The sequence below is a fragment of the Equus przewalskii genome, chromosome 13 (genome assembly GCF_037783145.1).
Source record: "Equus przewalskii isolate Varuska chromosome 13, EquPr2, whole genome shotgun sequence".
Classification (NCBI taxonomy): Eukaryota; Metazoa; Chordata; class Mammalia; order Perissodactyla; family Equidae; genus Equus; species Equus przewalskii.
The window spans coordinates 92907421-92919064 of record NC_091843.1 but is presented as its reverse complement, the minus strand read 5'-3'; positions in this window follow the sequence as shown (position 1 = coordinate 92919064).

Sequence of the window (11644 nt, the reverse complement as noted above, 5' to 3'; positions counted from 1 at the left end):
GACGGTCGCCATTCAAACGCGCAGACCTATCAGATCAAACGGTTTTAAACAGCTCGAAAAAAATGGAAAACATGAGCTGAGAATAGGTACACGGAAAGAACCAAAAAGGTAAGAGCAGAAATCAAGGAGCCAAATACCAGAAAAGCACTCATTTTAAAAACCTGGTTTCTGAAAAAAATCAAAAAGGAAAAGAAATCACTAACTAATCAAGATAAAAACAAGACCAAGAATACACAGAACAAGAAATGACAAGACGGAAGTGTCCATTAGACACAGAAAGCTTAAGAAATCATAGAGATATTGTATTACAATGTAAATAAATTTTAAAAGTACCACTTTTTAGGAAAAAAAATAATTTACCAAAACTAACCCCAGTAGAGATAGAAGGTTTAAATAGACCAAATGCCATAGAAGAAATGGAGAAATTTAAGAAAGAACCCCCCCCTCCCAGGAAAGCCCTTGGCTGAGACGGTTCCCTTGGGAATCAGGCCAGACCGCCCAGCACAGGGCGTCCCAGCGCTGCTGCACTGCTCCAGACATGGGCAAGGGGCGAGAGCCAGACAGGCCCCAGCAGCACGTGTGTGTGAAGACATAAATCTGGTCACACTGAAAAAGAAGATTAAGACAACCCAGCTTATGAGTTTAAAAATCCTAGTGAAAAATCAGCAAACAGAATCCAACTTTATTTTTCAAAAGTCGTACATTGTAATCAAGTAGGATTTATTCCAGAAATGCAAGGGCGATCAAATGTTAGGAAACTCAGAGACACAATTCACCAGATTCATTGCTTTGCTAACAAGAATAATATTAATGAAAAGGCTTTTAGCAAATTCAACACCCATTTCCAGCAAAAAAAGAAGATAGGAATCAATGGATAATAAGATATGTGTGCCTCAGCCTGAAGTGGGGAAATGCTGAGTGCATTTCTGCTGAAGTTAGGGTCTTCAAGACGATCTCCTTTATCTCCTGCTCTTAGCACATATTAGAGATGAGCCCCCAGCTGCACAAGAGAACCATCTAAGGGAGATGGAAAAGAGCCACTGAAACTACTCCTGTCTTAAAAAGACTTAGAGCCTGTCCAGACTACCCCAGAGAAAAATGTAAAACTACCAGAAACAGGAAGAAAATTCAGTGAAGTTACTACATAAAACATGACAAAATCAGTCTACCTTCCAGCTAGAAGATATGTAATGGAAGAGAAGACAACGATTATAACAGCAATGAGAAAGATAAGATACCTATGGCCTTAACGAGAAATGTGGAGGTCGGTATGAGGACATCTGTAAAATACTCCTGGAGAAAAACAAACAAAAGAAACACCCCAAAAAGTGGATTTCAGTGATGATAAGACATGCTCTATGCTCAAGCAGATCAACTCGAAATGTGTCTCTTTTCTAGAGCTAGATAAATTGATTTCAAAGTTTATATCAAACGTAAGCAAGAAAATCCAGGAATAAAACTAAACATGAAGGCCAGTGATGTGGCGAGAACTAGTCCAGCAGATATTAAATATCCCGTAATAAATAAAGATGCCACAATTATAACAGGCCACAAAGATTTGACAAGTCGTGCCTGTGCATACACACCAGTAGACAAAACACTCAGAATTGGGCCCAAGCTCTTGTGGAAAATCAGTGCATAACAAGTGTGTCAAATTTATCACCGCAGTTATTAAGTTTTTCCCAAAGTCCAATTCGCAAGGCCAGATAGAGTTGGTCCAAGAAGTAGTACACATCCTGACCAAGGAGATTTCTCCCAGGAAGTGGAGAATGATTGAACATTAGAATTTTTTCAGTGGTTCAAAGCAGAACCACATTCATCCCATGCATGAAATATGCACAAAATATGTGTTGAGCACTGGTGTGTGCCAGGCGCTGTCAGGGCCCTGGGGAGAGGCGGCACCAAAGCAATCAGTCTCTGCTGTCACTGGCCTTGTGTTCTGGCATGAAGCTGAGATGAAGCTGCAGTCAGGGCCAGAGCTGTGTTCCCATCACCGTGGTCTGTAACGTCTGGAACACTCAAGTGTTTTAACAGCAATTGCTTAAGACAAACTTAACTGCATTTGGTGTCTTTCCCTTCCTCTCCTCAGTCATCCTTCATTCCCATCAAGGGCCACTGGGGATCCAGCTAAGGGGGACTCAATGTTGGGTATATCTTGCTGCATTATACCCATTTACATGGCGTGTGTGTCCCTCTGCAAAGAGGTAATTGCCGGCCACCCGGGTGCAGCAACACTGCCAGCAGCGCTCAGGCATGCACTGTGTAGCACGGGGCACACTAGCCTGTGAGCGAGGGTTTAGTTCTTACCACATAGATCAAGATGGAAACTCTCTGCTGCCAGGATTACACTTGATAAGACAGTGTTTGCGTGGAAAACACACCACACACTTGTCCCTGTTGGATGGAATCGTGTGAAACAGAATTTGCCAAGCTCCTGTGTTGATGGGGCAGCAAACTGCTCAGCACTGACCTAGGGAGGTGGCTGCGGGCCTGTGTGCTCTGTGCATCCCAGCGGCCTTCCTACCTGGGCCCCTCCTTGGGGTCTGCCGTGGCGGAGTCACTGTTTCCTGTTGAAATAACTCCGAGAATTGCTGCAGATGCAGCCCAACTACCTGGAAAAGTAAGTGTGCCAGTGACACAACTCTGCAAACGTACGTCAGAGTCTGAGAGCAGCACTCAGCAGCTCAAAGAGACAACTTGAAATGCAGTCAAATTGTCCCTGGAGCTGCCTTAATTTCAGGTTAATTTGGACACTTTTTCAATATTGATCGCACTAAAATTCAAATAAAGACAGGCAAGGAGTAACCTACTTGAAACAACAACCAAGAGAAAAAAAAACCAAAAATGCAAACTGGAGAAAATGTAAAAGACTTCAAAGAGACAAAACCTCTCTTATTTTATCACAATGGACACTAAAGACCCTGATGGCAGGAATCACAGAGGAACCAAGAAGAGTGGTCATGAGAACCAACAGAGAGAGGATGGCGATGGTGAGAGAAGGGCTGAAGCAGCTTGTGAGGTCAGGAGAGGACAGCACACGAGCATGAGGGCCGTCCAGCGGGCGCAGCTGTCCTGATGAACTTGGCCTTGGAAAGGCCTGCGCGCCTCCTCTGGGATGTGGAAGTTCCCCAGTACTGTCCATTTGAAAGAATTTCTTTCTCAGGCATGATCCCAGTCATATTTACAGAGATTAAACAGAACAAACATTGAGAAGCTTTTCTAACTGACATTTGAGAAAATTTTAAGTGGGCAAACTCTTACGATATCTTGGTTACACTCTCCACGATTAAAGTTTTCACTAACTGTTCATTTTAAACCATTTTTCCTCCTTTTTTTATTGTGGCAAGTATACGTAACACGAAATTTATCGTTTTAACCATTCTTAAGTGCACAGTTAGTTCAGTGGCAGTAAGTCCATTTATACCGTTGTACAGCTGTCACCACCCTCCATTTCCAGAACGTCTTCATCTTCCCAAACTGAAGCTCTTCACCCGCTAACACTACCCCTTGTTCTCTCCTCCCCGCAGTCCCTGGCAACCTCTGTTCCACTGTCTGTCTCTGTGAATTTGCCTGTTCCAGAAACATCACGCAAGTGGGATGACACAGTATCTGTCCTTTTGTGCCTGCCTTATTTCACTCACTGTAATGTTTTCAAGGTTCATCCATGTTGTAAGGTGTATCAGAATTTAATTCCTTGTTAAGAGTGAATAATATTCCATCATATGTATATGCTACATTCTGTTTATCAATCATCCGTTGATGGACATTTGGGTTCTTTCCACCTTTTGGCTGTTGTGGATAAGGCTGCTATGAACACTTCTGTACAAATATCTGTTTGAGTCCTGCTTTCAATTCTTTTGTGTATCTACCCAGAAGAAGAATTATTGGATCATATGGTAATTCTATGTTTAATTTTTTGAGGAACTGCCATACTATTTTCCACAGCAGTTGCACCATTTACATCCTCAAAAGCAATGAAGGATGCAGGAGGCTGGCCCTATGGTCGAGTGGTTAGGTTCGTGAGCTCTGCTTCGGCAGCCCAGGTTTCACCGGTTCGGATCCTTGGTGCGGACATGTCACCGCTCATCAGGCCATGTTGAGGCGGTGTCCCACATGCCACAACTAGAAGGACCACAACTAAAATATACAACTATGTACGGGGGGATTTGGGGAGAAAAAAGCAATGCAGAAGATGTCCAATTTCTCCACACCCTCACCAACACTTGTTGCCTTCTGACTTGTTATCACAGCCGCTCTAATGTGTGTGTAGTGATGCCTCATTGTGTTTTGATTTGCATTTCCCTAATGATTAGTGATGTGAAATATTTTTTCATGGGTTTATTGGCCATTGCTTTGGAGAAATGTCCATTCGAGCCCCTTGCCCATTTTTGATTTGTTTGTTTTTGTGTTGTAGTTCTAGGACTTCATTATATAGTCTGGTTAATAATCCATTATCAGGTATGTGATTTGCAAATGTTTCCTCCCATTCTGTGGCTTGTCTTTTCACTCACTTTTTGGATTTTTTTTTATTGTGGTAAAATACACATAACATAAAACTTACTATCTTAATTGTTTTTACTGTACATTTCAGTGGTATTAAGTACATTCATATTGTTGTGCAACCATCACCACTATCCGTCTCCAGAACTCTTTATGTCTTGCAAAACTGAAACTCTGTACCAATTAAACAGTAACTCCCCACTCCCCTCTTGTCCCAGTCTGGCAATCCCCATTCTGCTTTCTGTCTCTAAGAATTTGACTGTGCTAGGCTAATTTGGTTGGAATCATACAATATTTGTCCTGTTGTGACCAGCTCCTTTCGTTTAACATAATGTCCTTAAGGTCCGTCCGTGTTGTAGCATATGTCAGAATATCCTTCCTTTTTAAGGCTGAATAATATTCCATTGTATTTATCTACATATTTTCTTTATCCATTCTTCCATTTATGGACACTTAGGTTGCTTCTGCTGCCTCGCTATTGCGAATAGTGCTGCTATGAACACGGTCATGCCAAAACCTCTTCAAGACTCTGCTTTCAGTTCTTTTAGGTCTACACCAAGAAGTGGGATTGCTGGATCATACAGTAATTCTATTTTTAATTTTTTGAAGAATTGCCATACTGTTTTCCAAGTGCAGAACCATTTTACATTCCCACCAACAATGCACAAGGGTTCTAATTTCTCCACATCCCTGCCAACACTTGTTACTTTCCATTTTCTGATAGTAGCCGTTGTAATGGATGTGAGGTGGTATCTCATTGTTTTTAATTTTCATTTCTCTAATGATTAGTGATGTTGAGTATCTTTTCATGTGCTTGTTGGCCATTTGTATACCATCTTTGGAGAAATGTCTATTCAAGCTCTTTGCTGATTTTAAAAATCAGGTTGTGCCACAACTAGAAGGACCCACAATTAAAATATACAACTATGTACTGGGGGGATTTGGGAAGAAAAAAGTAGGAAAAAACAAAAAAGGAAGATTGGCAACAGTTGTTAGCTCACATGCCAATCTTTAAAAAAAAATCAGGTTGCTTCTTTGTTGTTGAGTTATAGGAGTTCTTTATGTATTCTGGATATAACTCCTTACTAGATATATGATTTGCAAATATTTTCTCCCATTCTGTAGGCTGCCTTCTAATTCTGTTGATTATGTCTTTTGATGCACAGTTTTTTAGTTTGATATAGTCCCATTTGTCATCAGGCAGGACTGTGGCTGCGGGAGTGTGCCCTTAACTGCTTGTATTTAGGGGGCCGGTCGCTCCTTGACCGAGTTTTATCGCAAATATTGTCCAGCCGTATGTCTCTTTGATTGCTCTGTCTCTTTTACATGGGGATTCAGAGAGATTCCATATCTCGCTCATGACTACTCTCCTCCTCGAATCCCGAATGTTGTTTTTTCATATAATTGACAAATAAAAACTGTATATATTTAAGGCACATGGCGTGATGATTTGATGCATCTTGAAATGTATACATATGTGTACGTTGCAATGACAACCACGTTCACGCTAATCAATGCCTCTACTATCTCACAGTTCCCTTTGTGTGTGTGTGTGTGTGTGTGTGTGTGTGTGTGTGGTGAGAACACTTAAGATCTACTCTCCTAGCAGCTTTCAAGTGCACAACACAGTATCGTCGGCTATAGTCACCATGCTGTCCTTAGATCCTGAGATCTTGCTCATCTTCTAACAGCGAGTTTGTGCCCTCTGACCAGCATCTCCCCATCTCCTCAAGCCCCAGCCCCTGGCAGCCACCACTCTACTCTCTGCTCCTATGAGTTTGGCTTTTTTAGATTCAACATGTAAGTGAGATAATGCATCATTTGTCTGCCTCATTTCACTTAGACAACGCCCTCAATCTATCCATGTGGTTGCCATGGCAAGATTTCCTTCTTTTTATCCTGAAATATTCCATTGTATATATATGCCACATTTCCTTTACCCATTCACCCATCAATATTCTTTCCTAGTCACCCAGCTTTTGTGGTCCTCTCCATTCCTTCTTGCAGCCCAGTGGTTCACTCTGGTATCATCACGTTTGCAGGGTCTCTAGAATGTGGTAGAGTTGGAAGAGTGGCACCCTTGTGGTGAGCTGGGGACGAGCACGGTGCAAGTCTCAGGTCTGAGGACATTCTGGCTCTGGCTCTGGATGGTTATTACAAACAGGTGTCCATTATGGAAAGCTCCATTGAGCTGTGCCCTTAAGAATGTCCACTTTACAAATGTAAATGGACATTGATGGTAAAAAATGGTATTAATTCTATTTGATGGTGTTTAAGAAAAGGTGGAATTAAAGTGCTATGTGACAAAATGTGTGGTTGGATGGAGGGCGGACCCTGGCGCTCTGAGGTCTCGCCCTATCCAGGATGAGCAGAAGTTTGGTTAACTCTAGTCTCCAGTTAAGATTACAAGTTATGATTTTAAAAATAAAAACTAAAGGAATAGAAACAGAATGCATAGCTCTAAATAAATGTAGAAGTGGAGAACTTGAAAAAAAAGTCAGCCAGTCCCAATGAAGGCAGGAAAGAAGAGAAAATGAACCAGAGAAAGGGAAGGAAGAATCAACAGCACTTAACAGAGTGGTAGATCTATGACCAAATCCATCAGCAATTACACTAAATGTAAAGGCAGCAGATACTCCAGTTGACATCAAGGGTGTCAGGCTGGAAAAATCAACAAACAAAAACAACAGAAACAGTGCTGCACAACAGATGCACCTAAAATACAAGAGACTAGCTAATGAGAGACTAGACACATGATGCAGAGGATCAGCGAAGTCAAAGCTGGCATCTTAAAAAGGCTGTCCACGTTTCAGAGTCTTCAGGTGATGCTTTTCGTTTCACCTGAGTTTATACTTGTCATTTGGAGAAAGGTTGGTCTCCTGGGAGCTACTTACATTTACAGAAGGAGAAACCACATTAGCTCATTAACAGAGAAAAGTAATCCGATTACCCCAATCAGTGCAGAAAAGACATTTCATAAGTGTCGATTCCACGTGGACTTATGATTAAAGCACACACGGGGGAGCTGGCGGCACCCCAGCAAGGCATCCTGCCCTGGCGAAGCCTCGCCAAGACTGGGGACTCGCGAGGTGCTCAGCACCCCAGAGCTTGCGCACAGTGGACACTGGCAAGCGTAGCAGAGGAAAGGACTGGAAGGAAAGCGAAGCTGTTGTCACTGTCCTAGAAAACTCAACAGTGTCGACCAACTGTTAGAGCAATCTTTAAAAGGTCAGCGTTTGCCAGACACAGTCAACCTACAAAAATCAGTAGCACTTCTTGCTACAGCAGTAACTAAAAATATAATCACAAATAAAGATAAACATACAGATAAGGATAAAGCAAGCATGAAACCTCTATGGAGGAAACTTTCCAACTCTAATAAAAGGCATGGAAGGTAAAATGAAGGCTAGAGAGACATCACATGCTCTTGGATGAGACAATGCAATACTAATAAACGTCCATTTCACCCCAAATAAATCCATAAATTCAAAAATACAAAATTTCAATTGGATCTTTTTTCAAAGACTGGCACCTGAGCTAACATCTGTTGCCAATCTTTTTTTTTCTTCTTCTTCTTCTTCTCTCCAAAGCCCCCAGTACATAGTTGTATATTCTAGCTGTGAGTGCCTCTGGTTGTGCTGTGTGGGACACCACCTCAGTATGGCCTGATGAGCAGTGCCACATCCGCGCCCAGGATCAGAACCAGCAAAACCCTGGGCCGCCAATGCAGAGCACGCGAACTCAACCACTCAGCCACAGGGCCGGCCCCTCAATTGGATTTTTAAAAGGAACTCCATAAATTTAATTTTAAAACCTTATGCGGTAAAGATCTATAAATAGCTAAGTCAACCTGAAATATAAGTGTAAGAAGATGACTGAACTACTTGAAAGCCCTAGTGGTCTTCGCAATGAAGGTGTGGTTTTGGTGAAGACAAATAGGCCAATGTGCTTTACGCGCCCCAGGCGCACACGTGGCTCACCAGGCAAGGCCCGGCTCTGGGTGGACGCATCAGGAGGGCTCACTGAGGGAGGTTTTACCAGCTCTGCCTCTGAGTGTGGCCTCCAGGCCAATTAAAGACCTAAACACAAAACCTAAAAATAAGGTGTTAACCAACAATGCAGACCATCTTTGCAACCAAGGAGTGGAGCAAAGCTTCTTACACAAAAGTTCCACAGCAAAACAATCATTTAATTCCAGCAAGTTAAAGAAGGTCTTTTAACAAAGGACCATGTGGACAAAGTTAACAGATGGCTGGAAGAATGGAAGAAGTTTGAAACGCCTAAAACCAACAGGTGAATAATGTCTAAATACATAACGAGATCTTGCAAGCCAGTCAGAAAAGGTAAACTCCAATAGAAAGTGGAAACCCGGAAGGAAAGCTGCCGTTTACACACAGAGCTCAGCTTCATTGCCTGCTGCCTGCTGGGGTGGGGCACGAAGGTGGACACACACACCCTAGGACTGAAGGAGTTCCTGCTGGCCTGCATCTCTGCCTCCCCCAGGTCCTGACAGGGGCTGGGAGGACGTGCATCACTAGGGCTTCGGCGGGGTGGCGGCGGGCGTGGGGCGGAGGGGTTGGCAACACCTGGCTGTCCGCCACAGGTGGGGAAAATGTGGGCACCCACACGAGGGAGCCACAGGCGGGTCAAGTCACAGGTGAGCCTTATGCACCTCACGTTTGGAGAATAAAGTGAAACAGGATGACAGCTAAAGCATAAACTGTTTATATAAATTAAAAATGCAAGTGTGCAGGTTCAGTGGCTGGTAAACAGTCTGTTTGTTCCAAGAGTTCAGCATGTGGTTCTCATGCGATCCAGCAATTCCACTCCTGGGTAGCAACCCAAGAGAAATCAAAACAGCTATTGAAACAAACCTTTGTACAAAAGTGTTCACAACAGCAGTGAATAATAGCCCAAAGGGGAAAACAGTCCAAATCTCTATCAGCTGACGAGCAAAATGCAGTCCAGCCACACAATGGAGCATCATCCAGCCTTAAGAAGGAATGAAATTCTGACACAGGCTACAACATGGATGAACCTCGAAAACATGATGCTAAGTGAAGAATGCCAGTCACAAAAGGACACGTCGTCTGATCTCATTTATGTGAAATGTCCGCAGGAGGTAAGTCCAGAGACAGGAGGCACATTAGTGGCTGCAGGGGCTGGGGGAGGGGAGTGAGTGTGACTGCCACTGGGTGCCAGCTTTCCTTCTAGAGGGACAAAAATGTTTGGAATCAGACAGGGTGGTGGTTGCACAATATTGTGAATGTACTTAATGCTCATGAATTCCTCACTTTAAAATGGTTAATTTTACATATGAATCTCACCTAACTAAAAAAAAGAAAACACAACAATAATAACAACACACAGGTTGCAAGAACACATTCCAATAAAAATCCATTTGAAAAAATGTAGGCAACTGCCTCAGGTGGAGCGGGGAAGGTATCGGTGTAGCAATAAATGATAAAGAAATGTGTAGATAAGTAACTGAAAAGAGCACAGAGGTCCCAAAGAGAAAAGGAGCAAATGCTGGATGTCCTTCTGTGATCCGTAGGGTGGCTGGCCCCTGGCAGCCCCCAGTCTTTGGCAGCTGGCTCTCCAAGCACAGCCCCCCAAGAGCACATTCCCTGTTGCTGACCCACGGCTGGTGGGCCCTGGGCCAGGCTCGGGCATGGGGAGACACCCAGACCTGGGGGGACAGGGGAGGTGGGGGTCTGCCACCAACACAGGCTTCTCCTCGACCGCCGGAGGCACTCTGCACAGGCGCAGCCGCCCGTCAGTTTTCCTCTGACGTAGGGGCATGGTCCTGTCTCGCTGCCCGGAAGTTCTCCTTGAGAGCCAAGTCCTTTTCCGTAAGAACATAGAAGCTACAGGCAACCTCCCGGGTTCCCTGTGTGGGCTGGCGGTGGGGCAACGCCTCAGTTAGACAGGGCCTGCTTAGGGCCTGGCTCAGCGCAGTTCTGGCCACGCCTCCAGGGACTTCAGAGGACCCACGTTCCCCTCAGGCCATAGCAGAGACAGCTGGAAAAGGCGCTTTGCCTCCAGATTTTGTCTGGGACCTTCAATCTGCTGTCCAAAGTTTCAAAACTTAGCAACTCGTGATGGAAAACAGGCTTCATCTTTGGGGTTCCTCCAGGCTGTCACCAGCCCAGCCAGCCAGGGGAGGCTTCCCCTGCACCCACACCAGGTCACACCACCCCCTGGCTGGGAGGATGCCCAGAACTGGCCAGTGCCCTGAGAAGGCCTTCCTGGTCCTTGCACCCCCCGCAGGCTCTCTCCAGCACCCCTTCCACTGACCACCTTTGTCCCCCAGCACCTGGGACTTCAGAAACACTCATTCTGCCTGCAGAGCATCTCAGTCTGGCTGCAGCTCTGCTGCCTGCGCAACTGGGGTCCTGATGGCTCTGCATGGAGGCCCCTGGGTCCCAGCATTGCCGGCCTGCACGCCCACCCAGAGTTCTGCTGACCTCTCGCCATTAGTGGGCAGGCTGTGGGGCGTGGGCCCAGCTTGCTCCCATATCTCCCTGAACTTCTGCAGTTCCTGCGGGTGCTGTCCTGGCATCTGGCCCTGAGTTGGCTGGCCTTGAATCTGTCCTGGGCAGGCGGCTTTCAGTTGTCGTGGAGGTCACGTTAGGCCTGGACAATGTGGTTTTCTTACAATCAAGACTGGAGAAGGCAGGCACTGGGGCTGTGGTTTTCTCCTGCTCCCACCTCCTGTGAGGACAGCAACACTGTGGACATACCCGCCACCCGCTCCTGGGTGGGCTCTCTCCAGACCATCCCTCGGTGGGCCATGGACTTCTGATCCCTCGGCCTGACAAGGCCATCGAACAGCCACAAAAACCTGGCAGTACTACCAGAAAATATGTAACTGTAATTAACATCAAAGGAATAAACAAGAAAAGACACGAGATCATTTCAGTGGGCAGAGGACATGCTTTTGATAGAATTCAACTTGAAGTCATGATTCAGACGTCACGGGTGTGGCCCCCTGCCTTGCGGTACGCGCAGGCCAGCCTGGAGCAAGAGGGGCCACCCGCGCTGCCCATGCCCAGGGCTCCCCCAGGGACAACCAAGGAAGAGCCTGCTCTCCCAGGTCTCGGCCTCCTCGTTCTCCTGACACCAGGCAGCCTTTCACAGCCAA